The sequence below is a fragment of the Dromaius novaehollandiae genome, chromosome 31 (assembly GCF_036370855.1).
Source record: "Dromaius novaehollandiae isolate bDroNov1 chromosome 31, bDroNov1.hap1, whole genome shotgun sequence".
Lineage (NCBI taxonomy): Eukaryota > Metazoa > Chordata > Aves > Casuariiformes > Dromaiidae > Dromaius > Dromaius novaehollandiae.
Window position 1 is genome coordinate 1876591 of NC_088129.1, and position 26368 is coordinate 1902958.

A 26368-nucleotide genomic window follows, 5' to 3' on the forward strand; every position below is an offset into this window, starting at 1 on the left:
CATTGGACACTGCAGACCTTGGGAATGGAAAGAGAGCATGGGTCACTCCTGCTTGGGGAGGCACACTGGGATCTCCTCCGTGGTCTCAGCTTGCCTCACATGGAAACAGTGCTGTGTGTAGTGGTGGAAGAGGTGCCTGTCCCAAGGAGAGTCATGAGACAGGCTGTTTCCCTAAGCCTATTGTCCTGTTCTCCTGTGGCAGCATCATTGGAAAGCTTTGTGTATTTGTTTGGCCAGTAGCCCCACTACATTGCACAAATCAAAGAGCGGATCTGTTGTGTGGCACCCAAGGGAGTCTTAACAGTGTGAGCAGTGCTTGTGAGTGAGGAGAAGTGTGAAGCCAGATGAAGTGAGTAGAGAGAGGGATTTGGAGAGACACGGTTGGGCTGTGGATTGCAGTGGATTGCGAAGAAAGAAGGCCTTGCACACTGGTTGGAGAAAGAGTTGGGGAGCAGACAAAAAGCCAAGGTTAGTAGGCATCTGGACAGTTTCCTGGTGCTGTATCTTTTCAGTTGCTTCACGTACTATGGTGGTGAGCTGGAGAGCATTGAACTGGACTTTCTGCCTGTCCTATGATGAGATTAAGCTACATGAAACCTGTCCTCCAGGGATATTTGCTTTTTGGCACTCACATTACTGACATGCATGGCTTCCCAAGGACCGTTCTGGGTGGGTCCTGGTGCACGAGCAGTGATTGCTGAGTTGTGTGCTGGGCTGACACTACTGCTGAGAGAGCTGGGTTTGGCTTCTCAGAGGTAAGAAGTGGGGTCTGAGTGGGAAGGTGTTCAGGAAGTCCCTCAGAGGGTCCTTTGCTTCATCAGGAATGTGTACAATCCTGTAGTCTCTGTCTGCACACAGCAGCCACTGCCTTCTCAGATGTGACCTGAGTTAACAAAAGCCGTTGTTAATGCTAGTGTGTGCTAGCAGCCTTGCACAGATTCAGCAGCCTTTCAGCCTCCTGAATTTATTAACTCTCATGCATTCCATGTCACTACTCATCGCTGCAGCTAACCAGTCTCTGGGTGACTGTGGCCCATTGCCTCTCAGCACATGCTTTCCCTCTCTTTGGCCTGCTGTATTCTGCTTCCTGCTTTTCCATCCACACCCTCAGGTACCTAGAGAGCCCATTCGCAGAATCACAGAATCCCTGGAGTTGGAAAGGACCCCTGGAGATCATCTAGTCCAATCCTCCCGCTCAAAACAGAGACCCATAGAATAGGTTGCTCTCAACTGTGTCTACTTGGGGTTGGAACATCTCCAGCAATGGAGACTCCACAACCTCTCTGGGCAACCTGTTCCAGTGCTCAGACAAAGTTCTTTCTTATGTCTAAACAGAATTACTTGTATTTCAGGTTGTGTCCATTTCCTCTTGTCCTGTCACTAGCTATCACTGAGAAGAGTCCAGCCCCATCTTCCTTACTATCCCTGCATCAGATATTTATACATATGGATAAGGTACCCCCCCCCCGCCCAAGCCTTCTCTTCTCCAGGCTAAGCAATTCCAGCTCTCTCAGCCTTTCCTTATATGTCAGATGCTCCAGTCCCTTCATCATCTGTGTAGCCTTTTGCTGGACTCACCCCAGTAGGCCCACGTCTTTCTTGTACTGGGGAGCCCAGACCTGGACACGGCAGTCCTACGAGGTCTGAGCAGAGGGGAAGGATCACCTCCCTTGACCTGCTGGCAACGTTGGCCTTCCTTGCTGCAACAGCACATTGCATTGCATACACTAATACAGAACGGTCTTCTATGAAATCCCTTCCTCTCGGATTACAAGTTACAGCTGTCATACCATTAATATCACTCAGAGTGGACATGACTGCTGATATTCACTTTGGTGTTATTTTCATTATATTTACTTGTAACCATGAGCATAAGCATTTTTACCTTGTTATGATTATCATAACTGATAAAGCCATACGTACAAGTGCAATTAACCATTCAACAGGGTGCCTTAAAAGATACAGAGCAGTAATTCCCTTAAGGATCCATCCCTTAAAAACTGACCCCAAATATCTCCCCGTAACAGGCAGACAATGGTGGGATGTTTCCCTTTCCACATATAATTAATCTATTTGCCAGGACATTCTCTTTTACTGTGAATAAAATTATACTTACAACTTACCTTTTCCAGGACACAGGTAACATCCTACCTTGTCACATCACCCAATTTAGCTCAGATACATAAACAGTGCTATTTCCTGTCATTACTGGAAGAGGTAGTGTGCGATTATGATGTTCAAACCAGTTCCATCCCTCTTGCTGTTGACAGCAACAACTTCATCTCACTCTCAATTTTTGCCTGGCCTACCCCTGTTCTTAGCCTTCTTGTCTTCTTGGAGGATGTTTCACACACTAGCAGTTGTCTCCGAAGTCTGGGCCAAGGTTATGCGGCTGCGCCACATCAGAGCTGGGCTTCAGATCCTTCAAATGCAGGCAGCTAAACAGGTAGGAGGAGAGAGTGGTGGAGAGAAAAAGCAGAGGGGAACTGTACAGAGTTGTCTTTAGGCCTGACAGAAGTCCCTGCTTCCAGTCTGAGTCTCCACTCCTTCACATTGCACCATCATTCTAGGATCTTTGGCTACAGTCACCCACAAAATAACAACTTGCTATGGCTCTCTGTATTGTTAGAGTGCATAGTTAGACGCAGCTAACTAGACAGAGGTTTTATTACAGGTGAGCTAGCTAACCACAAATAATCTTATTGGAGGAATTACTGGTTATGCCAGTTAGAGCAAAGTAAAGTTCCAAGCAAGCAAAAACCTGACACGCCTGGCCTGCAAAGTTCGCTTAATACAGGGCCTGTGGCCCTGCTAGCAATGGCAAGGCCATATTCACTGGCCTACTGGTTGTTGTTCCCCTTCTCCTTTGGTAGTCCAGGAATCACAGGTCCAGCAAGGATGTTGTAAACTGTCCTATTGCTCAAGGCTCCCAATCAGGAGCAAAGAGAGCATCTTCTTGGAGGCATTGGTTTTCTCCTATCATCTGGTTTGCCTCGTGATGACTCATTAAGGTCTTGAGGTAGCCTGTAGTTCTTCTGGGCAGTGTAGGGTCATTACCTGATTTGCTACATGTCTGTCATTAACACAAAAACTAATACAACAGCTAAAATCCTTGCTGTAGGAGGTAGAGCCAAGTTAAAAATGCTGGCAATTGCAGGAACCCTCTCTGAGTCCAACAGAGCGAGCCATACACAGCACATCCTAGAGCTCAAGGCCAGCAACTGCTACCGCCCAAGTTCTTCTGGCAGTATCTCAACTGTGGGCATCTCAACTCCTCAGACTTGCCTCAGTTTCCACTGTGGCATTGTAGCTTGGTCAGTTATTGGCTGTTGATGGAGCTGTATTAAAATCTGTCGTCTCACAAAAGATGATAACGCGCAAGCCACAACCTTGTCCCACCCTTTGTTTCTGAGGGATAATGATTTGCTGTGGGTGGGAAGGAGGGGGAGTTAAAACTAAATAGCCTGTGGAGGTATCTTTAAGAAATTTTGTGTGTCCTTATTTTTGGTGCAGCTGTGCTCTGCCCCTTCTTCAATTAAGGCACAAGCAAGAAGATCCAGTTGCTGTAATGCTTGTACCCCTTCCCCTCTTCGTTAATATTAATGACCACTGTGCCACTTGGGCAGATGACACTGCCTACTGAAAACTACAGACTTCTAGACTGGATTACCACTGGACTAGAACAGCCAGCTGGACTATTCAAGCCTCAAAGATTGTTACAATCCCACCTGCTGCATAACCTTCTCACAGCTGGAGGATTTCTGTCACAAAGGGGACATGGTTCCTGTGCTACTGCTACCCCTTTTTCCTTCACTATTGTTTTGTAGCAGTCCTGCTCCCACAGAATCAGCCGCTCTTGAAATCCTTATCGCAAAAGACTTTCCTTGCACTCAGAATTCTAATGCAGGAACTTCTTTTTAAAGAAGTTTCTTTCAGTGTGGTTCAAACATCAGCATATTCCTTGCCCCAAGTCCTTTAGTGTTTCTCTGAACAGTGTTTTAAATTGTCACTGACTAGGAGGAGCTTTTATTTCACTCGAGACCTTAAGCTTGCTTTCTGTTACCTATCAATTTCTCTATTTCTCCAACCACCATTCCCAAGTAATTAACCTGGGGTTGCACTAACAGGGCTTTGGTCAAATTGATCTCTTAATTTTAAAACTCAGATACTTCTCCCCCATACTACTTCTTCTGTGCCTCTGGTCACTAGAATATCATCTAAAGAATACCTTGGTTTCTTATAGCCCTTAAAACATAGTCTTTTGTAAATGCACAAAATCACACACAAATATATATATACATGTGTCTATACCGGCATGCACTTTATGTTATCTATACAGACCTTACCTTATGTGATGGTGTTCCATTAATCATGGTCTGTATTCACAGCAGTATTAAGAAGACATTGATGCTCACCAAGAGAAACAGAGGACCTCATCTGGAGATGGAGACACTTTTCAGTTGGATCCATTTGCTTTTACTGCCTCGGTTTGTATGTATTTTTCCCTTTAAACTTCAGCCACGACAATTAGCCTGTAAAGAAGATCTTATATGCTTCTTTTTAATGTATGCATATAGGATAATAAAACAAACATGGTGACAAAAAGCTAAGCAACATACGGGTTTGAATATCCATAGGGCTGGAATGGATTACTTGTTCTTCTGTGCTACAACTGGAAGACAAAAATAACAGAAGATTGTTATTAGCAGTTATCTTAGTTACCCAAGCTGGAACATCTCCCTCCCTCAGAGTTTCTGGTGATAGTCAAGGTCTGCTAAGCTGTGGTTTTGCTTCCTTCACTTTATCCAGTTCATTAGCTATTGTTCATAAACAACTGCTCACCAGTCTTCCATCTGTGTTATCCATCAGTGTTTGTTATCCACTGGCTCCTTCTCTTCTACACAGCAAAGAGATAAGGTTCATACTTCTATTTAAATTGCCACTATTTACACGTATGCATAAATTTTGACCATCTTCTTTTTCTTCTTTCTTCTCTAAAAGGTTTTAAAACATGGCTTCCCATTATGTTACAGAGTTAACTTTGGGGGAACATTAATACAGCACTTCTGTTTTGGTTATTGGATAGGTATGAGTATCCTCCACTACTCTTGATATCCTTCCTAGATCCCTCCTATGCTTGCAGGCCCTTGCTTCAAAGAACATGACTGAAATCAGCTCTATCACTAGGTCTAGCCGCTTCTCTTCAAGTTGTCCTTTGGAGAGCTACCCTGGAAAGAAACCCTAAAAAATACCTAGAGAGTGCTTCTTTTTCATGGTCTGAGATCTGGAGGCTGTGGAGGGAGCAGAGCTCCTGGAGTTGGGGTAATGGCCTGCATCTACAGGGTGAGCTGGGGAGTGTTGGGGTCATATCGAGGCATGTACTAGCAGGGCAGTACAGGTTTGGGCACAGTGCCTGAGGCCACGGGCTGTATGTGTTTTCAGAGGGGTTCTGGCTTGGCTGTTTTCCCCTGCCCAAGGGCATGAATCAATCAGTGGGAGGGAGCTGCACTGCTGGGAAGGAAACAAAGTAGGACTGTATGCAACGTCTTGCAGGAAAGGGCAGTTTTACAGTCCTGCACTTGACTGTTTTCCCACTAAAAGCACCTAGGAAGCACCCCGAGCACGTCAGAGACATCAACTGTGGTCCACTGGACAAGTTCCAGAGTGATTCCTGGGTTTGGGGTGTTTGGCTGAAAGACAGGTGAATGCAGGTACCGGTGGGTCTGCTGTGCTTTTCGAGGCAAACATGGCATGGTGTGAGGGGCTGGGGATTTCTGCAGCAAAGGTGGCTGCCCGGGGATGAAGGTGGAGGGCAAGAGCATGGGGATATAGAGTGGGACTTCTCAGGGGAGCCAAAGGAGCAAGGAGGTTAATATATATGGGGGCGGGGCTGGGGGGGTGGGGGAGATGAAGAGGATGAGGACTGTGGTGGTGGTCAAGGATCACCTGGCAGCCTTCAGTGCAGCCCAACTAGGTATGGTGTTACTCTGAAGAGCAGAAAAGTGTAAGGATCATAGTGCTGTGATTGTACTAAGCTGTGTGGCTCTTAGTTGCAGGGTATGTGTTAGTACATGAAACGTCATGATAGAAAACAGTTATTTTTTTAACTGTGAAACAGAAGTCCGAGCTTTCCTTGTGGTTCTGTAGCAAACAGGCCTCATCCCTAGAAACCGCTGTAGCTGACCTGCTTTTTGTTTAGGAATTATGTAGGTGAGAAAATGAGAAGCTACTGCCGGCACAGTAAGCATGATTCTGTACATCTCAGACAGTACTGGCCATCTTTACTACCCCTGTGTGTATGACGCAAGAGAATTTGTCTTACTTGCAGAGTCCAGGGGTGAGGGTTACTTTCCTAGAATCTGTTCAAGTCTGTTATAGAGAGGGTGGTCTTTAGTAACCCAGAGACCCAGAAGCAGCGACAAAAGGCGCGCTTGAGCAGAGGAATAAAAATGGGACGATGCGGGCGGGATGGGGGTGCATCGCAGAGGAGACAAAGAAGAGGCTCTAGGCTGCAGAGGCCAAAGAGGGAGCCACAGGACAAAGTTCAAAGGGCCAGAGACGCGGCAGCCACAGAAGGTCCGAGTGGCAGGTCCACATCGAGCAACGGACAGCCACCTGGGAAGAACTGCGCGAGGCTAAATGCAGGGCGGCGGGCTCGTGCCCGGGGCGAGGGACCAGGTGGTGGTGGCGCTCCAAGTACTCACCGCTCTGTGGTGGACTGCAGCTGCCCCAGCCGCAGGTGGCAAAGCTCCTCCTGTCCCATGTTTGAGCAGGCACTTACTTTAGTGGGGGTGAAAGCGCTCCTGCGGCTCTGCCTCTGCCTAGTCTGGGCTCAACTTGCCGGGGAGGCAAACCACAAGCAGCAGGGCGGAGGTGAGGGCAAGCGTGTGAGCCTCGGCCATGCCAGGGCGGCGGGCAGCGCACTGCCGGGGGCCTCGGAGGAGAGGGGCCGTGAGGGCAGGGCTGGGGGGCTGCGGGGGCAGGGCTGGAGGCGTGGAGCTCCGCGCGCCAGGACAACAGCGACATCGGTGCCGCGCAGAAAGGCTTCCCCGGGGGACTCGGTACCTAGCAGAAAGGCTTCCCCCGGGGGACTCGGTGCCAAGCAGAAAGGCTTCCCCCGGGGAACTCGGTGCCAAGCAAAAAGGCTTCCCCCGGGGGACTCGGTACCTAGCAGAAAGGCTTCCCCGGGGGACTCGGTGCCGCGCAGAAAGGCTTCCCCGGGGGACTCGGTGCCGCGCAGAAAGGCTTCCCCGGGGAACTCGGTGCCGTGCAGAAAGGCTTCCCCCGGGGGACTCGGTGCCAAGCAGAAAGGCTTCCCCCGGGGGACTCGGTACCTAGCAGAAAGGCTTCCCCGGGGGACTCGGTGCCGCGCAGAAAGGCTTCCCCCGGGGGACTCGGTGCCAAGCAGAAAGGCTTCCCCCGGGGGACTCGGTACCTAGCAGAAAGGCTTCCCCGGGGGACTCGGTGCCGTGCAGAAAGGCTTCCCCCGGGGGACTCGGTGCCAAGCAGAAAGGCTTCCCCCGGGGGACTCGGTACCTAGCAGAAAGGCTTCCCCGGGGGACTCGGTGCCGCGCAGAAAGGCTTCCCCCGGGGGACTCGGTGCCAAGCAGAAAGGCTTCCCCCGGGGGACTCGGTACCTAGCAGAAAGGCTTCCCCGGGGGACTCGGTGCCGTGCAGAAAGGCTTCCCCCGGGGAACTCGGTGCCAAGCAGAAAGGCTTCCCCGGGGGACTCGGTGCCGTGCAGAAAGGCTTCCCCCGGGGAACTCGGTGCCAAGCAGAAAGGCTTCCCCGGGGGACTCGGTACCTAGCAAAAAGGCTTCCCCCGGGGAACTCGGTGCCAAGCAGAAAGGCTTCTCCCGGGGGGCACTCGGTAGCTCACACAAAGGGTTCCCCCGGGGGACTGGATACCAAGCAGAAAGGCTTCCCCCGGGACTGGGTACCAAGCAGAAAGGCTTCCCCCGGGGGACTCGGTGCCGCGCAGAAAGGCTTCCCCCGGGACATTCGGTAGCTCACACAAAGGCTTCCCCCGGGGAGCCTCGGTACGTCCCAGGAAGGCTTCCCAGGAAGGCTTCCCCTGGGCACCTCGGAATGCCACAGCAGAATTCCCCCCGGGGACCTGGCAGCGCTCAGACTCCTGAATGCTCAGAAAGCATTCACCCCAGGACAGCCTGTGCTTCGGAAAAGTGTGACCTCCCGTAAAAGACCCCGTCCTTCTGCGCATGGTGCCTCTGGCCAGGCCGCTTCCACCTGCTTGCTGTCCTGTGCCTGCGTGTGCTCGGACAAGGCCCGGCAGGTCTGGCCCTGCTGGTACCAGCTGCTGGAGAATGCACTGCCCGCCAGTCTGAACAGCCTCTAGCACTGGTGGCTGTGTTGCAGTCCAGCACATTCAAGGCACATGTCACTGCGGTTAGGCTTTGCCAACCCATGAAGGCTAGCCCACCCGCAAAGCTCCACTGAAGCTGAGGGATTTGTTCTGGCTTCAGGTTTGATAGCAGAGGAACAGTGTTGGGAAGCTACACGTTCAGTGTCACGACCTACAGCGGGAATGACCAAGGAGCACAGTGTCTGTATTAGCCCCGCTGCTCCGACCCCTCTCAAGGATATGCTACTTTTGAAGCCTGGGCACAGCACTGCCCGTTACAAGGAGCCCCTACATTCCCACAGAAGATGCGATTGCAGCTGGGACTGTCCTGACTTCTTGAAGTGGAGGCTCGTGGGTGTCTCAAGAGAGACATCAGCTGATACCAGGGGAAGATATCCACTATGTATCCAGCTGATGGGAATGGCTCTCCAGAAGTACCCAGCTCTCTCCCCTGACTACAGGCTTTGACAGAGAAAGCGACCTTTTAGACACCCAGGCTGGCCTTTCTCTGGCCAGATGCCTAGAAGTAGCTGAAATGAAGGCCCCAACTAAACACGAGTGGTGCAAGATGCCTCTTTCATCCCTGCGCATAGTCCTCAGAGCTCACCCACCTCCTGCTGCAGTGCCATCCCGATCTTTCCCTCCTCCAAGCAGAGCACCCCCTGGGACTGATGGCAAAAGGCAATCTTGCCACAGTTGTCCTGTTCCCCCTTTGGGGATTTACAGACTACCCAAAGAGGCAGGTTATCCTCCTAATGTCTTTGTGTGCACCTGTGCCTCCCTCTCAACAGCTGCCAGCATTTTCTATGCACTGCTGTTTTCATGTCTTTACGGCCCAATTCACGGCACTCCATGTGCTGTCCGAAAAGCAGATTCGTTGCCCGATGTGCAATAAGCCAAGAATTACACACATTTACATACAATTATAATATTGCTTGCACACCATTTTACTACTATGCATGCTCAGGGGAGGGGTCGTCACCCGAGTGCGGGTCTTTTTGGCCTACGGGTATGATTTTTTTGTGTTATAATGAGGACAGTTCAGTTAGGCAAACATGGACCTTGAATTCTTTTGCCAAATTGGCAATACACACCTAGAAAGAAAACATTTTGATTTAATGTTTCGTTAGGGCTTTAGCAGTTCTAGGATGTCCTTGATTAAAGAATGCTTCTTCTCAGAAAATAGAGTTAGAGGTTACCGTGATCTTCCTACCGCAGGCTTTGGGGTATCCAGTGCACCGTGACAGTGGGAGGCCGGGTCCATCGTGGGGAAAGGCGGTGCCCCAGCGGGGTGAGAGGGTCAGAGCGGGGAAGCACTGAAACAGCGCGGTACTGCTGGAGCTCTGGTTTGGTGGCCACTTCTGCCCCAGGGCTCACACAAACAGTGTCCATCAGGCAGCTGCACTCAAGGTGCCCACTGTCCATGTTGCCACTTTCTCCTCTGGTGAGCAAACAAGCCTGCCACACCGCTTAGCAGGCTAGTGCCGGCGCTTGGCTGAGCACACTGCCTGTGCACGCTGCAGAGTGCTGAGTGCTCTAGAGCTGCCGAGGACGCTTGCTGTGGCCTGCTGCCAGATTGGAGATAGTGAGGCGCACGTTCTCAGCTCTGAGGTGTAATTCCCATGTTCAAACCATTCCCCCAGCTTCCCCGGGTATCTCAAGGGAGTCTCATCCAAGACGCCGTTCCCAGATTTCAGCACCTCCGTTCACAGGTACGTGATTATGCCAAGATGGCTGTCTACAAAGTCCTTGCAATCATACAGAAGCAGTTAGAAGAAGAAACTAATCAAAAGGCAGATGCTTTGTGGGGCAGGCCAGAGGAAGATGACACAGGATCGTAGATTCCATCTTAGGTCGGTGCCGTCAGCGCCTGACTGCCTTGCCTTCAGACCCACATTTTGCAAGGTGTGTGGCAGAAAAGCGGACACCGTCTGGAAAGGAGGCCTCTCCTGCTCGGGGCACACTCAGGCCACAGGGAAGGAAAATACCTGTGAGAAAGTTAGAAAAGATTGAGCCAAGAACCAGCTTGCCACCTATCAACATCCCTGGAATGGCCGTGTATTCCGAGGAAGAAACACAAAGTGAAAAGGAAGTGCTTTGTAATTTCCTCCCCTCTGAACTATGGAAATATGGACATCTCTGTGGCTGTCCAGGGACCTGCAAAGAGCCTGAGAGAGCCTGGAACAGCCCCATGCATTGCAAGGCAGTCCAAGAGACACTGTGTAACTGCCTTGCCAGGTCACTGCATTCGGGTAACTTTTACGGTGTGCAAAGAGCTCCGCACCACAGCGTTCAGAGCCCTGCCCTGAGCTTCTGACTGACTGAAAGCCAAGTGTCCCAACATCATCTCCTGCAGCGCTTGTCGCGCTGCTGCCAGATGCCCTGGCAGGGCGCCCGGGAGGGCGTGTGTGTGGTGTCCCTGCAGCCCCTCGGTGACATGGCCTGAGGTCACAGAGGGGGGTCCCACCTCACAGCCGCAGCTCCCCTCTTCCCACGGTGCCCCCAGCCTCTCCCCACTTGTCCCAGCAAGGCCGGGGGAGCCCAGGCACTGCCGCTGCTCTCGCCCCCGCGCTGCTGGGCAGGAGCCGCTGTGCTGGGAGCCAGAGCAGGCAGTGCGACAGCACCGGGGGTGGTCTGCTGAGGTGCAGAGGAGCAGACCGGAGGGCAGCAGTTGCTGTGCCACCCTCCTGCTGACTTGGCCGCTCAGGTTTTCTCCCTTCTCGGAGGGCTGTTTCTTGCCTCAGGACTGCTTCCAGCTGTCCTCCTCTGTGCCAGAGGCAGGATCCTGTGGGAAGAAAGAGAGAGCCTGCAGGAAGGGGAGCTGGAGATGAGGAGAAAGGTAAGAGGCAGGAACAAATCACCCTTGATTTAGGAGTGCACGCGTGGGCCTTTGGAGAGCTCCAGCCACAAGCAGCGCTTTATAAACCAGTGGAGAAGCTTAGCAGTGGGAAACAGAGCAAGGTGCAGCTGCTGTGTGGAGAAGGTGTCCCCTACATAGTACACCAACCTGAAGAAGGCGACTCAGGACAAACTGAAATCACCATCAGCTGTCATTCCTGAGGAAGTCCCTAGAGAATGTGAGAGGTGGCTGCAAGCTCTGAGTGTACTACAAGGCCTGCGAGCACTGCCAAGGCACAACCACTGATATGGCCGAGTGTGTTCAGCATGCCCTGCCCCCAAACAGGAAATCTTTCCATAGAGCTGTAGGGTTTGGATTGCTGTGCTGGAGCCTCACACGCATACCTGTGTTCTTTTGCCCCGGGGGGCTGCTCAGGAGAGGAAGGAGAAAGAGCTGCTGCTTCTGCTGCGACTCAAGGAGGACATGGAGCAGGAAGCGAGAGCTGAGGAAGTGCAGAAGCAAAGGAGACAAGAGAAAGCCCGAAAGGCACGTGAAGGAGCATTCTTTTCAGCTTGTAGGTGGCAGAGAAGAGAGCGACTACTGACAAAAATCCGCAGGGTGTCTAAAAGAGGTGCCAAGTGTGCTTTGGAGCCCTGAGATGCCCCTTAGAGCTGACCACACCTGGGAAGGCTGCAGGGGCTGGAGGGCCAATGTGGGGCAGGTTGGTGGCGGGAGCTGCACAGGTTTGTTGTGCTCCAAAGGGGAGGGTGAGAAAGAGACAGCTAGGGAAATGCTTGTGTCCCTCCCAAAGTGGCCTAAACTAGGAGAGGAACTGTGGGCCTTTCCAGACGGGTACTGTAACTATGCCTCTTCAGACCGTGTGTCTTCTTCCCCGGCAGCTCAGTGGGGCAGGAGGCCTCGGCGTTTCAACCTGCGGTCAGACAATGCTGTTCAGGGCAGCTCAGTCGGCACATGGCCATTGGATTTCTGTACATCCTTTTTGGTTCTTTTCTTTTTGTTTGTTTGTTTGTTTGTTTTTCCTTGCAAGTGGATTCAGCAAGGGATTGCTCCCAAGACAAACAAAGACACGGCAGGAAATGTGTTGAGGCTTGGGGTGGCAGTTTCTGTCTCAGACAGAAAAGCGTGCCCGTAAGCTGTGTGCAGGATGCTTGACGGAGCATCTCTAGGCAAAAGAACCCTCGGGGTAATCTACTCTTCGCTGCTTTTCTTCAATATTGTAGAAGCGACTCTTGCTGGAGAAAAAAATGGCCTATCACCTCAAAAAGGGGCAAGACCTTCTTTCCTCCAGTGCAGAGGCGGACGTTCCTGGGAAATATTTGGGCAAGTTGCTGTCTCGGGACCCACTGCCTGAAGCCAGAGGTACTTGTAATGCAACTGTTTTGTGGCAGTAGTTCTTGCTCCTCTCTCCCAGGTCAGCAGAGACGCCTGCTCTCGCTTCCAAAGCTTTAGCCTCTGGAGGCATGGAGTGAGTTGCGAGCGGTTGGGGCTGCCGCTCTTTTTAGGGCTTTGAGAGATTCTCGGGGCAGGCTGGGTGAACGAAAGCCAGCCCACAGAGCTGTCTTGGGGCTTCTTACCCTCGCGCTTTGGGAAAGTGCTCATGCCAAGTGTACGTGACACGCAGTTTGCACGCTCTCTGGTTCGCGGGTATGAATTTCCTGCACTTTCCCACACACGCAAAGCCTGCCCTGCCCCACCCGCAAAGAGGCAAAGCCAAGCCTGGAAGTCAGCTCTTTTCCTACGGACCATCTGTAGGCTGAGCACAGGTCTCTGCTATGGTGGTGGTATGGTGGCTAACCATGGGATTTGGTGTAGCAGTCCCCGACTCTGCTCAGCGCTGAGTCACAGCTCCTGGCCTGGGAAGGTGTGGGCAAGCTTGAGCAGATCTCTTTGAGCCTGGCTGCAGCAGAGCCAGCTCTCCAGCTGTCACGGCCCCCGCCCCGTGGCAGTGGCACATTGCATGGCACATTGCATGGCCCTGGCCTTGGGCTTGGGCAGCTAGGGATGAGTTCCCCCTTAGCAGTGCCATATCTTAGCCTTAGGCAGAGAGGATGTGCTTTCCCTGCTGAGGGACAGCAGAAGAGGCTAGCGTCCTTCTCGCCGATGATTTCCAAAGCGACACTCCAAGAACGTTCAAGACGCAGAGGTTAATGCTGTGGTCGTTCAGTGTTGCCTGAGAGGATGAGCATTTGGTTGCCGCTCCCTTTGTGTGCTTCTACGTACAGCATTGGCTGTGGCAGCACCTAGCATGGGACAGGACTGGGCCTTCAAGGAGAGCCCACCCAATTCAAAACCCTACAAGAGGCAAGCTGCAGGGGCTCAGCCATCCTGCTTGCCCTGGGTGCAAGGCCCATGCAGGGAAAGGCAGTGGTCTTGCAGTCCCAAGAGAAGCCTCTTGCTTAGCCCCATGGCCAAGGGCTTTTGCTTGGAAAAGGTTTACAAACTGAAGCGTGATTGCTTTCTCCCCATAGGAGCTAACCAGGCTCGTCAGTCTTCAGCTGATGGAGAGAACTGCACCAAGGCTTCCCTTAGAGTCACGCTCTGCCAGAAGGGCTCTGCGACGACGCATGCTGCCACAGGCAAAAGTGCCTCTGCTCAGGTACGCAGGCTCTGCACAGAAGCTCTCCCAGGGAGAGCCAGGAGTCAGAGCTGGGTGCCTACAGGGTGCCATGGCTCCTGAACTGCAGGGCCGTGGTGCCAGGCACTCCCGAGAGAGTGCTGCCACGCACTGCCTCTCTTGCCTTGTGAGCAGCACCTGGTCACTGAGGAGATGTTGTCTTGCTGGGCTGTGATGTGTCTTCTTTGCACAAAGGCTGTCAGAGAGCCAGCAATGGCTGCTTTCCAGAGTCTCTCTCTCTGTCTCCCCCTGCCCCTGCCCCTGCCTCTGCCTGTGCCTCTCTCTGACACAAGGCACTGGTAGTTGCTGAAGCACAGGGGTGCCCAGGTGCGTTTGGTGGCCACTTCTGCCCCAGGATTCACACCCGCAGTGTCCATCAGGCAGCTGCACTCAAGGTGCCCACTGTCCATGTTGCCACTTTCTCCTCTGGTGGGCAAACAAGCCTGCCACACCGCTTAGCAGAGTGCTGAGTGCTCTAGAGCTGCCGAGGACGCTTGCTGTGGCCTGCTGCCAGACTGGAGATAGTGAGGTGCACGTTCTCAGCTCTGCGGTGTAATTCCAGCGGCGGCAGCAGCCAGCAGCCTGGGAGAGCTCAGCCTTGCTGTGAGCAGGGCATCAGGGCTGGGACTGTCACAGCAGACCAGAGAGGTTAGGAGATGGGCAGAGCTCTAGAGGTACAAGCAGTGGTCCGTGTTCAGATTTCTGCTCTAGCTGGCACCCAGAGGGCTTTGAGGGCCCACTGGGCAAGTGATGGAGCAGCTGTGCTGGCGAGATTTGTGTGCTGGCCCCTGGCAAGGTGTTTTCTGAATGTGAGAGACGAGCAGCTCCCATTCAAAACCGAAAGCAGCTCTCGTGCCGCTTTGCCCTTTGAAGATGAGAGCACCACTCAGCTCCTGCAGAGCAATGGCAAGGGTCCCCACCAGTCCTGCATGGAGACTTCTTGCCCTGAGGGGCGGGGCACTTCAGACTCATGGTCCATCTTCACAGCATCTGCTGAGAAATCTCTCAAACCGGGAACTGCCCTGCCCTGGACTCCCTCTACTGAACTACCAAATGGGCTCTGGCCTTCCTCACCCAGGCAGGGACACCTGTTTCCACCTCCTGCTGAGACCAGTCCACAAGACAGAGCTTTGGCTTGTTTGGGAGCCAGCCGTGCCCGTGCATGGCACAACACCCTGGCCAGGGAACACCTACCTGCTTGTATGTGGGCTTGTGGGGTGTGTGTGTGTGTGTGTGTGTGTGCGTGTGTGTGCGTGTGTGTGTGTGCGTGTGTGTACGGGCAGGAGGGCAAAGAGGTCTTTTATTGTGCACATCTCCACATGGGCCAGTCCTGGGGGCTCCCGTTGGCGAAGAGAGTGGAAATCAGGGCCTGAGTCATTTCATCCACCACACTGCGATCCACAAGCATGGCCTCAGGGTGCCTGCAGGACCCTGTGCTTTAGAAAAATCTCAACTTCCTGAGTTTTAGAAATCACCTTGGATTCCCAGGGCTCTGAGTCCTCCAAAACCTGTATCCCAGGCAAGGTGCCCTTTGCAACAGCTTTTCCCGCTGCAAAGCAGCAGGCTCCTTCTGCTTGGCATCAGCCTGCTTCTGCTTTGGGGAAACAGAAAAATCACCTGAGGAAATGGGCATGGTCACTCAACACTTATTCCTTGTTTCTGCTACAGAGGCATGGAGGTGAAGAGCTGACTCATCAGATCAAGACTGTGGTGACACAGGCTGTGTCCAAATTAGCAAGGATCATATACGCAGCTGGGAGAGATGAGGAGGAGAGAACTAAAGAGCAATGGGATGGGGTATCAGAGGAGTCCACGTTCTCTTCGGACAACTCTGGCAGCAGTAACACGTGCAGTGAGGAGCTGCCTGGTTTCTTGGGAAGTCCTCCCTCCCACCCCACTAGAAAGCTCATCACAGCAACAAGCATAGACACCACTCACATACAGCGTGATGTCAGCTCAGGAGTGGGAGGCAAAGCAACTGCACCGCAGCCGCACAAGCCATCTTTGCCTTCTCTGCCCAAAAGGACACAGAGACCCCCGGAATCGGAGGTACGCAGAAGGAGAGGAGCACCTCAGGCCCCCTGCAGCTGGCCAGCAGACAGTACGAGCACAGCACCTAGAAAAGAGCTGCCAAAGAGGTGTCCTTTGAGCCAAACTTACTCTAGGACTGCCTCAGGGAGCAGAGGCACCCATCTCCCCAGGCTGAGCAGCACTGGTGGTGACTCAGCCAGAGAGCAAGGCTGGCCTCAAGCCAGCATCCTCCAAAACGCCTTGCAACAGCAAGCAGCTCCAGAAGCCCGGGGTGTTGTGGAGGTGGCAGATGCTTTGTGGGGCAGGCCAGAGGAAGACGACACACTGGCAAGTGGGATCGTAGATTCCGTCTTAGGTCAGTGCCGTCAGCGTCTGACTGCCTTGCCTTCAGACCCACATTTTGCAAGGTGTGTGGCAGAAAAGCGGACACCATCTGGAAAGGAGGCCCCTCCTGCTCGGGGCACACTCAGGCCACAGGGAAGGAAAATACCTGTGAGAAAGTTAGAAAAGATTCAGCCAAGAACCATCTTGCCACCTATCAACATCCCTGGAATGGCCGTGTATTCCGAGGAAGAAACAGAAAGCGAAGAGGAAATGCTTTGTGATCTCCTCCCCTCTGTCCTCCAAGACTGTGTGCCAGGGGCCCAGACCACGCTATGGGGGATTCACAAGTCCACGTACTGGACCGCTGCATCCACAGCAAGCTCTCCAAAGCCAGTGCTGCATTCCCTACCTAAACTGAGGCCTGGGAGCACCAGCGAGACCCTGCCCATCATAGGCCAGGAGTTTCCAAGAAAGCCCTTCCCTCCTCCATGTGCAAAGCCCCCTTCCCAGAGGGCAAGGCTGCGGAGACCAGTGCGTGAGGCGCCTGTGCCAAGCGAGCCAGAGCAAGCCCAGTCGGAAGAGGGAGCACTAGCCAGCAAGCTGGTGGAAGGAGTCCTGCGGAGGTGTGTGGCTACAGGCTGTGTTTGGGCACCTTTGGAGTAAAAAAGATTTTTCTTCTGCGGAAGTGGAAATTGTCGTCTTTCAGTTTGTGCCCATGGCCTCCTGTCCTCTCCTTGGCACAACCAACGAGTCCAGCTCCATCGTCTTTAGTCCCCCTCCCCACCGTCAGATGTTTTTACCCACTAATAAGATCCCCTCGCCCTGCCCCGAGCCGTCTCTTCTGCAGGCTGACCAATTCCAGCTCGCTCCCCCTCTCACCATGTGACACATGGCCCAAGCCCTTCATCAATCAATCCCCTTTGGTGGCCGGGCTCGCTCCACTAGGCCCACGCCTTTTTCTTCTACTGGGCAGGCCACAACTGGGCAAAGCACTCCAGAGGTGGCCTCCCCAGTGCTGAGCACAGGCCAAGGAACACCTGCCTCGACCTGCCGGTCACACTCTTCCTAATGCAGCCTGGCATGCTGGCGGCCGCCTGTGCCACAAGGGCACGTTGCTGAGTCTTGGCCGCTTGCTCTCCCCCAGCACCCCCAGGTCTTTCTCTGCTGAGCTGCTTTCCCGCCGCTTGGCCCCTAGCCTCTAATGGTGCAAGGAGTTCCTGTGCCCCAGGGGCAAGAACAAGTCCTTGCCCTTGACAGCCAACTCTTTCTGCGCTTCCACAACAAGCAGCTTAGCTTTGCCAATTACAATATTGCTTACACACCATTTTACTACTCCGCATGCTCAGGGGAGGGGTCTTTACCCGGGCGCAGGCCTTTTTGGCCTATGGGCATGATGCAAAGGCACCCTGAAGGAGGTGGATAGGCAGCAAAGTATTTCCTGGTGAGGGCAAATAACCTGGGCTTGCTTTCTCGAAGAATACAGAGCATTAAGGCTTTTCCTGAGGCCTCACTTCTCCTCCCCTTTCACTGTCCTCACGCCTGAGCCTAGCAAAAGCTTGAACTGTGCTTAGAGTCATCCATGGGGGGCTGATGGCTACAGCAGTGTCAGCGCTTGGAGAGGAATCATCTACTAAGACATACCTGCAGATGGGCCTGGGCTCCCTGCTCTCACCCTCCTGCCTCCCTAGCAGGGAGACGCCTCAAAGGGTTGCATCTTAATGCGCCGGAAAGACACAAAAGCAATTGAAAAACACTGTTGTGAGCACAAAGCTCTGTCACTGACACGGGTGAGGAAACAAACTCTCCTCTATTTACAAAGCAAAGCAAAGATTCCTTTTGCAATTAAAAAAATAATGTAATGCCAAGCCTATATTCCCTGGGAGGCCCAGGCATTACCACAATCACAGGCAGGGAACCAGGGTCCTTTCTGGTTTTAAAATCCAGCATGTTTCATCCAGGGGCCACACATCCCCCACAGAGGCACCCATCCCTCCGGCACCAGGAGATCATGGGCTGGGTGCCCAAGGACAGACACCCACCCGGCCAGCTGTGGCACCCCCCACCACCAGAGGCCTGCACCCTGTGTCCATGGCCCCTCGGAGGCTCTGGCATAGCCTAAGGAGAGTGGGGGGAGCAGCGAGGTGGGCTTTGCATCATGGAGGAAATGCAGTTTCTCCTGGGGACCCTCCTGGGCACACAGGCAGCCCTTGCCCTGCCCCGGATGCAGCTGACTCTGGGGTGGCCCTCGTGGGGCCTGTGGAGCACAACTGCAGCCTGCCCTTCCTGAGAGCGGGCAAGGCACTCCCTGTCCGCAAAGTCACCCCCTTGGCCAAGCAACCTGTGCCTCCGGCATCCTCTTTCCCTTTCCAACACGAAGCTCCTGCTGGCCCAGCCCTGCTAGGGGGCTGGATGCCCGGGGCTTCCCCCACGCCCAGGAGGGACAGGCGGAGGAGCCGGGGCCAGGCAGCGCTCAGTGTGGGCAGTGCTGCCCTCACACGACATGGCCGCCACCACCAGCCTCCCACAGCAGGGAAGCCACCGGCTGCCCTCCCCTAAGATGGCGGCCAATGCCCCACCCCACTGGGTGCTGACAGCCCCACCCCTGTCGCCATGGGGACGGCCCAGCCCAAGGCAGAGCCGCCATGTTGGCTGCGCCCTGCAGCTGCTGAGGGGCAGGGAGAGAGCTGGAGGCAGGGCGGGCCAGGGCCGGGGGCCGGGCTGAAGGGGCGGGGGATGTTTGGGGCCAGAGACCCTCCAGGACCCCACACACCACCCAGAACGCCCCGCCACCCCAGGGCACCTGAGAAACCCCCTCAGGCTCCCACACACCCTCACTGCTCCCCCCAGTTTGCCACCCTGGGCCTAAGGGCGCGATTTTTTGTGTTATAAGGAGGACAGCTCAGTTAGCGATACTTGGACCTTGAATTCTTTTGCCAAATTGGCAATTCATACCTAGAAAGGAAACATTTTGATTTAATGTTTCTTTTAGGGCTTTAGCAGTTCTAGGATGTCCTTGATTAAAGAATGCTTCTTCTCAGAAAATAGAGATAGAGGTTACCCTGATCTTCCTACCCCAGGCTTTGGGGTATCCAGTGCACCGTGACAGTGGGAGGCCGGGTCCATCGTGGGGAAAGGCGGTGCCGCGGCAGGGTGAGAGGGTCAGAGCGGGAAAGCACTGAAACAGCGCGGTACTGCTGGAGCTCTGGTTTGGTGGCCACTTCTGCTCCAGGACTCACCCACACAGTGTCCATTAGGCAGCTGTTTACTGTTTTTCTGCTTGTTTGTGTGCTGAAACATTTTGCTTAGAACGGAGGATTTCGAGTTCTTTATTTACAGCTTCTTGTTCAGAGTTTACTACTAAGGGTTTCTCCTAGCGAGATTATGACTTAGTACTTCATTGCATAGTGCTCAGAGCTCACACTTTATCATTCAGGGTCTAAAATTTCAGCCACTGATTAGAGTTCAAGGTTTAAAATGTGACAACCCATAAACATGAAACCATGGATGTTTGAGACTGTTGGAGGCTTTTTCCACTGCCCTGGAGACAGCTAGGGTCCCTCCAGGGCGGTAGGAGGGCCCAGATGCCCTCCTGATGCTCCCTGAGCTGCTCTCGGCACCCCAGCAGTGTTTCGGAGCACTCTGGGGACACTGGGGTTTTCCATACCCATGGCTCCCACTGTCCCAGTACTGGGTGGGGGATGTTTCCCATCTCTGGTGGGATCAGGCAGGGTTTTACAGGAAGGCTGGGACTGTCCCTGTTGGCAGTGGTGCAGGGCAGACCCACGCTGGGTGCAGGCCCACAGTGCTGTGTGCTGGGCAGCTGGAGAAAGCAGAGGGGGTTGGCCTGAGCAGTGCAATGTGGGGCAGGTCTGGGGTGACAGGAGGGATGGGGGGGCTTTGGTGGCTCTCAGTAGCAGTGCCTTTGTCTGGGGCTGGGAAGGCAGCAACCTTCCCAGCAGGAAGGTTGGGGGCAGAGGATCACTGGGACCACAAAGGACCACTGAGAGGAGGGGAAGCAGTGGGAGAGGAGGGTCATGAGAAGGATGAGTTTTAACAAGCTTTTCCTTTTCTAGTCTCCTATAGGCTTGCCCAGTGGACATGCAATTCCCTCGCCGTGAAGACTGGATTGCTGCAGCAGGGTGGTTCTGCTTCCAGATCCTTCCATCTTCAGGTCCTCTGTGGCATGCCCTTCTCGCTAGTGTCTCAGCTGCTCGTGCCACGGTAGAAGCTGGGCAGTCAGGCCAGATTGAGGCCAGAGCAGTTTGGCCAGAATATTTCCGTAATGTCCATTGGACACTGCAGACTTTGGGAATGGAAAGAGAGCATGGGTCACTCCTGCTTGGGGAGGCACACTGGGATCTCCTCCGTGGTCTCAGCTTGCCTCACATGGAAACAGTGCTGTGTGTAGTGGTGGAAGAGGTGCCTGTCCCAAGGAGAGTCATGAGACAGGCTGTTTCCCTAAGCCTATTGTCCTGTTCTCCTGTGGCAGCATCATTGGAAAGCTTTGTGTATTTGTTTGGCCAGTAGCCCCACTACACTGCACAAATCAAAGAGCGGATCTGTTGTGTGGCACCCAAGGGAGTCTTAACAGTGTGAGCAGTGCTTGTGAGTGAGGAGAAGTGTGAAGCCAGATGAAGTGAGTAGAGAGAGGGATTTGGAGAGACACGGTTGGGCTGTGGATTGCAGTGGAATGCGAAGAAAGAAGGCCTTGCACACTAGTTGGAGAAAGAGTTGGGGAGCAGACAAAAAGCCAAGGTTAGTAAGCATCTGGACAGTTTCCTGGTGCTGTATCTTTTCAGTTGCTTCACGTACTATGGTGGTGAGCTGGACAGCACTGAACTGGACTTTCTGCCTGTCCTATGATGAGATCAAGCTACATGAAACCTGTCCTCCAGGGATATTTGCTTTTTGGCACTCACATTACTGACATGCATGGCTTCCCAAGGACCGTTCTGGGTGGGTCCTGGTGCACGAGCAGTGATTGCTGAGTTGTGTGCTGGGCTGACACTACTGCTGAGAGAGCTGGGTTTGGCTTCTCAGAGGTAAGAAGTGGGGTCTGAGTGGGAAGGTGTTCAGGAAGTCCCTCAGAGGGTCCTTTGCTTCATCAGGAATGTGTACAACCCTGTAGTCTCTGTCTGCACACAGCAGCTACTGCCTTCTCAGATGTGACCTGAGTTAACAAAAGCCGTTGTTAATGCTAGTGTGTGCTAGCAGCCTTGCACAGATTCAGCAGCCTTTCAGCCTCCTGAATTTATTAATTCTCATGCATTCCATGTCACTACTCATCGCTGCAGCAAACCAGTCTCTGGGTGACTGTGGCCCATTGCCTCTCAGCACATGCTTTCCCTCTCTTTGGCCTGCTGTATTCTGCTTCCTGCTTTTCCATCCACACCCTCAGGTACCTAGAGAGCCCATTCGCAGAATCACAGAATCCCTGGAGTTGGAAAGGACCCCTGGAGATCATCTAGTCCAATCCTCCCGCTCAAAACAGAGACCCATAGAATAGGTTGCTTCTCAACTGTGTCTACTTGGGGTTGGAACGTCTCCAGCAATGGAGACTCCACAACCTCTCTGGGCAACCTGTTCCAGTGCTCAGACAAAGTTCTTTCTTATGTCTAAACAGAATTACTTGTATTTCAGGTTGTGCCCATTTCCTCTTGTCCTGTCACTAGCTATCACTGAGAAGAGTCCAGCCCCATCTTCCTTACTATCCCTGCATCAGATATTTATACATATGGATAAGGTACCCCCCCACCCCCCCGCCCAAGCCTTCTCTTCTCCAGGCTAAGCAATTCCAGCTCTCTCAGCCTTTCCTTATATGTCAGATGCTCCAGTCCCTTCATCATCTGTGTAGCCTTTTGCTGGACTCACCCCAGTAGGCCCACGTCTTTCTTGTCCTGGGGAGCCCAGACCTGGACACGGCAGTCCTACGAGGTCTGAGCAGAGGGGAAGGATCACCTCCCTTGACCTGCTGGCAACGTTGGCCTTCCTTGCTGCAACAGCACATTGCATTGCATACACTAATACAGAACGGTCTTCTATGCAATCCCTTCCTCTCGGATTACAGGTTACAGCTGTCATACCATTAATATCACTCAGAGTGGACATGACTGCTGATATTCACTTTGGTGTTATTTTCATTATATTTACTTGTAACCATGAGCATAAGCATTTTTACCTTGTTATGATTATCATAACTGATAAAGCCATACGTACAAGTGCAATTAACCATTCAACAGGGTGCCTTAAAAGATACAGAGCAGTAATTCCCTTAAGGATCCATCCCTTAAAAACTGACCCCAAATATCTCCCCGTAACAGGCAGACAATGGTGGGATGTTTCCCTTTCCACATATCATTAATCTATTTGCCAGGACATTCTCTTTTACTGTGAGTAAAATTATACTTACAACTTACCTTTTCCAGGACACAGGTACATCCTACCTTGTCACATCACCTAATTTAGCTCAGATACATAAACAGTGCTATTTCCTGTCATTACTGGAAGAGGTAGTGTGCGATTATGATGTGATGATCAAACCAGTTCCATCCCTCTTGCTGTTGACAGCAACAACTTCATCTGACTCACAATTTTTGCCTGGCCTACCCCTGTTCTTAGCCTTCTTGTCTTCTTGGAGGATGTTTCACACACTAGCAGTTGTCTCCGAAGTCTGGGCCAAGGTTATGTGGCTGCGCCACATCAGAGCTGGGCTTCAGATCCTTCAAATGCAGGCAGCTAAACAGGCAGGAGGAGAGAGTGGCGGAGAGAAAAAGCAGAGGGGAACTGTACAGAGTTGTCTATAGGCCTGACAGAAGTCCCTGCTTCCAGTCTGAGTCTCCACTCCTTCACATTGCACCATCATTCTAGGATCTTTGGCTACAGTCACCCACAAAATAACAACTTGCTATGGCTCTCTGTATTGTTACAGTGCATAGTTAGACGCAGCTAACTAGACAGAGGTTTTATTACAGGTGAGCTAGCTAACCACAAATAATCTTATTGGAGGAATTACTGGTTATGCCAGTTAGAGCAAAGTAAAGTTCCAAGCAAGCAAAAACCTGACACGCCTGGCCTGCAAAGTTAGCTTAATACAGGGCCTGTGGCCCTGCTAGCAATGGCAAGGCCATATTCACTGGCCTACTGGTTGTTGTTCCCCTTCTCCTTTGGTAGTCCAGGAATCACAGGTCCAGCAAGGATGTTGTAAACTGTCCTATTGTTCAAGGCTCCCAATCAGGAGCAAAGAGAGCATCTTCTTGGAGGCATTGGTTTTCTCCTATCATCTGGTTTGCCTCCTGATGACTCATTAAGGTCTTGAGGTAGCCTGTAGTTCTTCTGGGCAGTGTAGGGTCATTACCTGATTTGCTACATGTCTGTCATTAACACAAAAACTAATACAACAGCTAAAATCCTTGCTGTAGGAGGTAGAGCCAAGTTAAAAATGCTGGCAATTGCAGGAACCCTCTCTGAGTCCAACAGAGCGAGCCATACACAGCACATCCTAGAGCTCAAGGCCAGCAACTGCTACCGCCCAAGTTCTTCTGGCAGTATCTCAACTGTGGGCATCTCAACTCCTCAGACTTGCCTCAGTTTCCACTGTGGCATTGTAGCTTGGTCAGTTATTGGCTGTTGATGGAGCTGTATTAAAATCTGTCGTCTCACAAAAGATGATAACGCGCAAGCCACAACCTTGTCCCACCCTTTGTTTCTGAGGGATAATGATTTGCTGTGGGTGGGAAGGAGGGGGAGTTAAAACTATATAGCCTGTGGAGGTATCTTTAAGAAATGTTGTGTGTCCTTATTTTTGGTGCAGCTGTGCTCTGCCCCTTCTTCAATTAAGGCACAAGCAAGAAGATCCAGTTGCTGTAATGCTTGTACCCCTTCCCCCCTTCGTTAATATTAATGACCACTGTGCCACTTGGGCAGATGACACTGCCTACTGAAAACTACAGACTTCTAGACTGGATTACCACTGGACTAGAACAGCCAGCTGGACTATTCAAGCCTCAAAGATTGTCACAATCCCACCTGCTGCATAACCTTCTCACAGCTGGAGGATTTCTGTCACAAAGGGGACAGGGTTCCTGTGCTACTGCTACCCCTTTTTCCTTCACTATTGTTTTGTAGCAGTCCTGCTCCCACAGAATCAGCCGCTCTTGAAATCCTTATCGCAAAAGACTTTCCTTGCACTCAGAATTCTAATGCAGGAACTTCTTTTTAAAGAAGTTTCTTTCAATGTGGTTCAAACATCAGCATATTCCTTGCCCCAAGTCCTTTACTCTTTCTCTGAACAGTGTTTTAAATTGTCACTGACTAGGAGGAGCTTTTATTTCACTCGAGACCTTAAGCTTGCTTTCTGTTACCTGTCAATTTCTCTGTTTCTCCAACCACCATTCCCAAGTAATTAACCTGGGGTTGCACTAACAGGGCTTTGGTCAAATTGATCTCTTAATTTTAAAACTCAGATACTTCTCCCCCATACTACTTCTTCTGTGCCTCCGGTCACTAGAATATCATCTAAAGAATACCTTGGTTTCTTATAGCCCTTAAAACATAGTCTTTTGTAAATGCACAAAATCACACACAAAAATATATATACATGTGTCTATACCGGCATGCACTTTATGTTATCTATACAGACCTTACCTTATGTGATGCTGTTCCATTAATCATGGTCTGTATTCACAGCAGTATTAAGAAGACATTGATGCTCACCAAGAGAAACAGAGGACCTCCTCTGGAGATGGAGACACTTTTCAGTTGGATCCATTTGCTTTTACTGCCTCAGTTTGTATGTATTTTTCCCTTTTAACTTCAGCCACGACAATTAGCCTCTAAAGAAGATCTTATATGCTTCTTTTTAATGTATGCATATAGGATAATAAAACAAACATGGTGACAAAAAGCTAAGCAACATACGGGTTTGAATATCCATAGGGCTGGAATGGATTACTTGTTCTTCTGTGCTACAACTGGAAGACAAAAATAACAAAAGATTGTTATTAGCAGTTATCTTAGTTACCCAAGCTGGAACATCTCCCTCCCTCAGAGTTTCTGGTGATAGTCAAGGTCTGCTAAGCTGTGGTTTTGCTTCCTTCACTTTATCCAGTTCATTAGCTATTGTTCATAAACAACTGCTCACCAGTCTTCCATCTGTGTTATCCATCAGTGTTTGTTATCCACTGGCTCCTTCTCTTCTACACAGCAAAGAGATAAGGTTCATACTTCTATTTAAATTGCCACTATTTACACGTATGCATAAATTTTGACCATCTTCTTTTTCTTCTTTCTTCTCTAAAAGGTTTTAAAACATGGCTTCCCATTATGTTACAGAGTTAACTTTGGGGGAACATTAATACAGCACTTCTGTTTTGGTTATTGGATAGGTATGAGTATCCTCCACTACTCTTGATATCCTTCCTAGATCCCTCCTATACTTGCAGGCCCTTGCTTCAAAGAACATGACTGAAATCAGCTCTATCACTAGGTCTAGCCGCTTCTCTTCAAGTTGTCCTTTGGAGAGCTACCCTGGAAAGAAACCCTAAAAAATACCTAGAGAGGCCTTGAGGTTTCTATATTTCGGGTCACTTTTCCAAAGCTTTTACTATGAGTAATAATGGAACCACTTCTAGGATATTTTGGTTACATTTCTGTGTTACTTAAGCCTGAACTTAATTGTGTCAGCCACAGCCTGCACCTCATAGATACTTTTTTTTTTAATATATCGATGGATGTGTTAGTGTCCAGTAGGCGCCAGGGGGCTCTTCATTTCTTGACCACCCAGCAAAGTTTTCAAATTAATACTTACAGGGTCATTTACATTTAGTTTTAAACGACTAATATTCTTAAGTTTACAAATTGACCACTATTCCATTTTGAGTATGAACACTGATGACTAAATTGTCTTTAGTAAATGACACAGAGCACAAGCGCTAGTCAGTTTAGCTAGTTCATTTCCATTTAACTCCTAATTTAAAACTCCTAATTGGAAAGTTCCATGCTCCAGTCCACAGCAGTGCTTCTTTTTCATGGTCTGAGATCTGGAGGCTGTGGAGGGAGCAGAGCTCCTGGAGTTGGGGTAATGGCCTGCATCTACAGGGTGAGCTGGGGAGTGTTGGGGTCATATAGAGGCATGTACTAGCAGGGCAGTACAGGTTTGGGCACAGTGCCTGAGGCCACG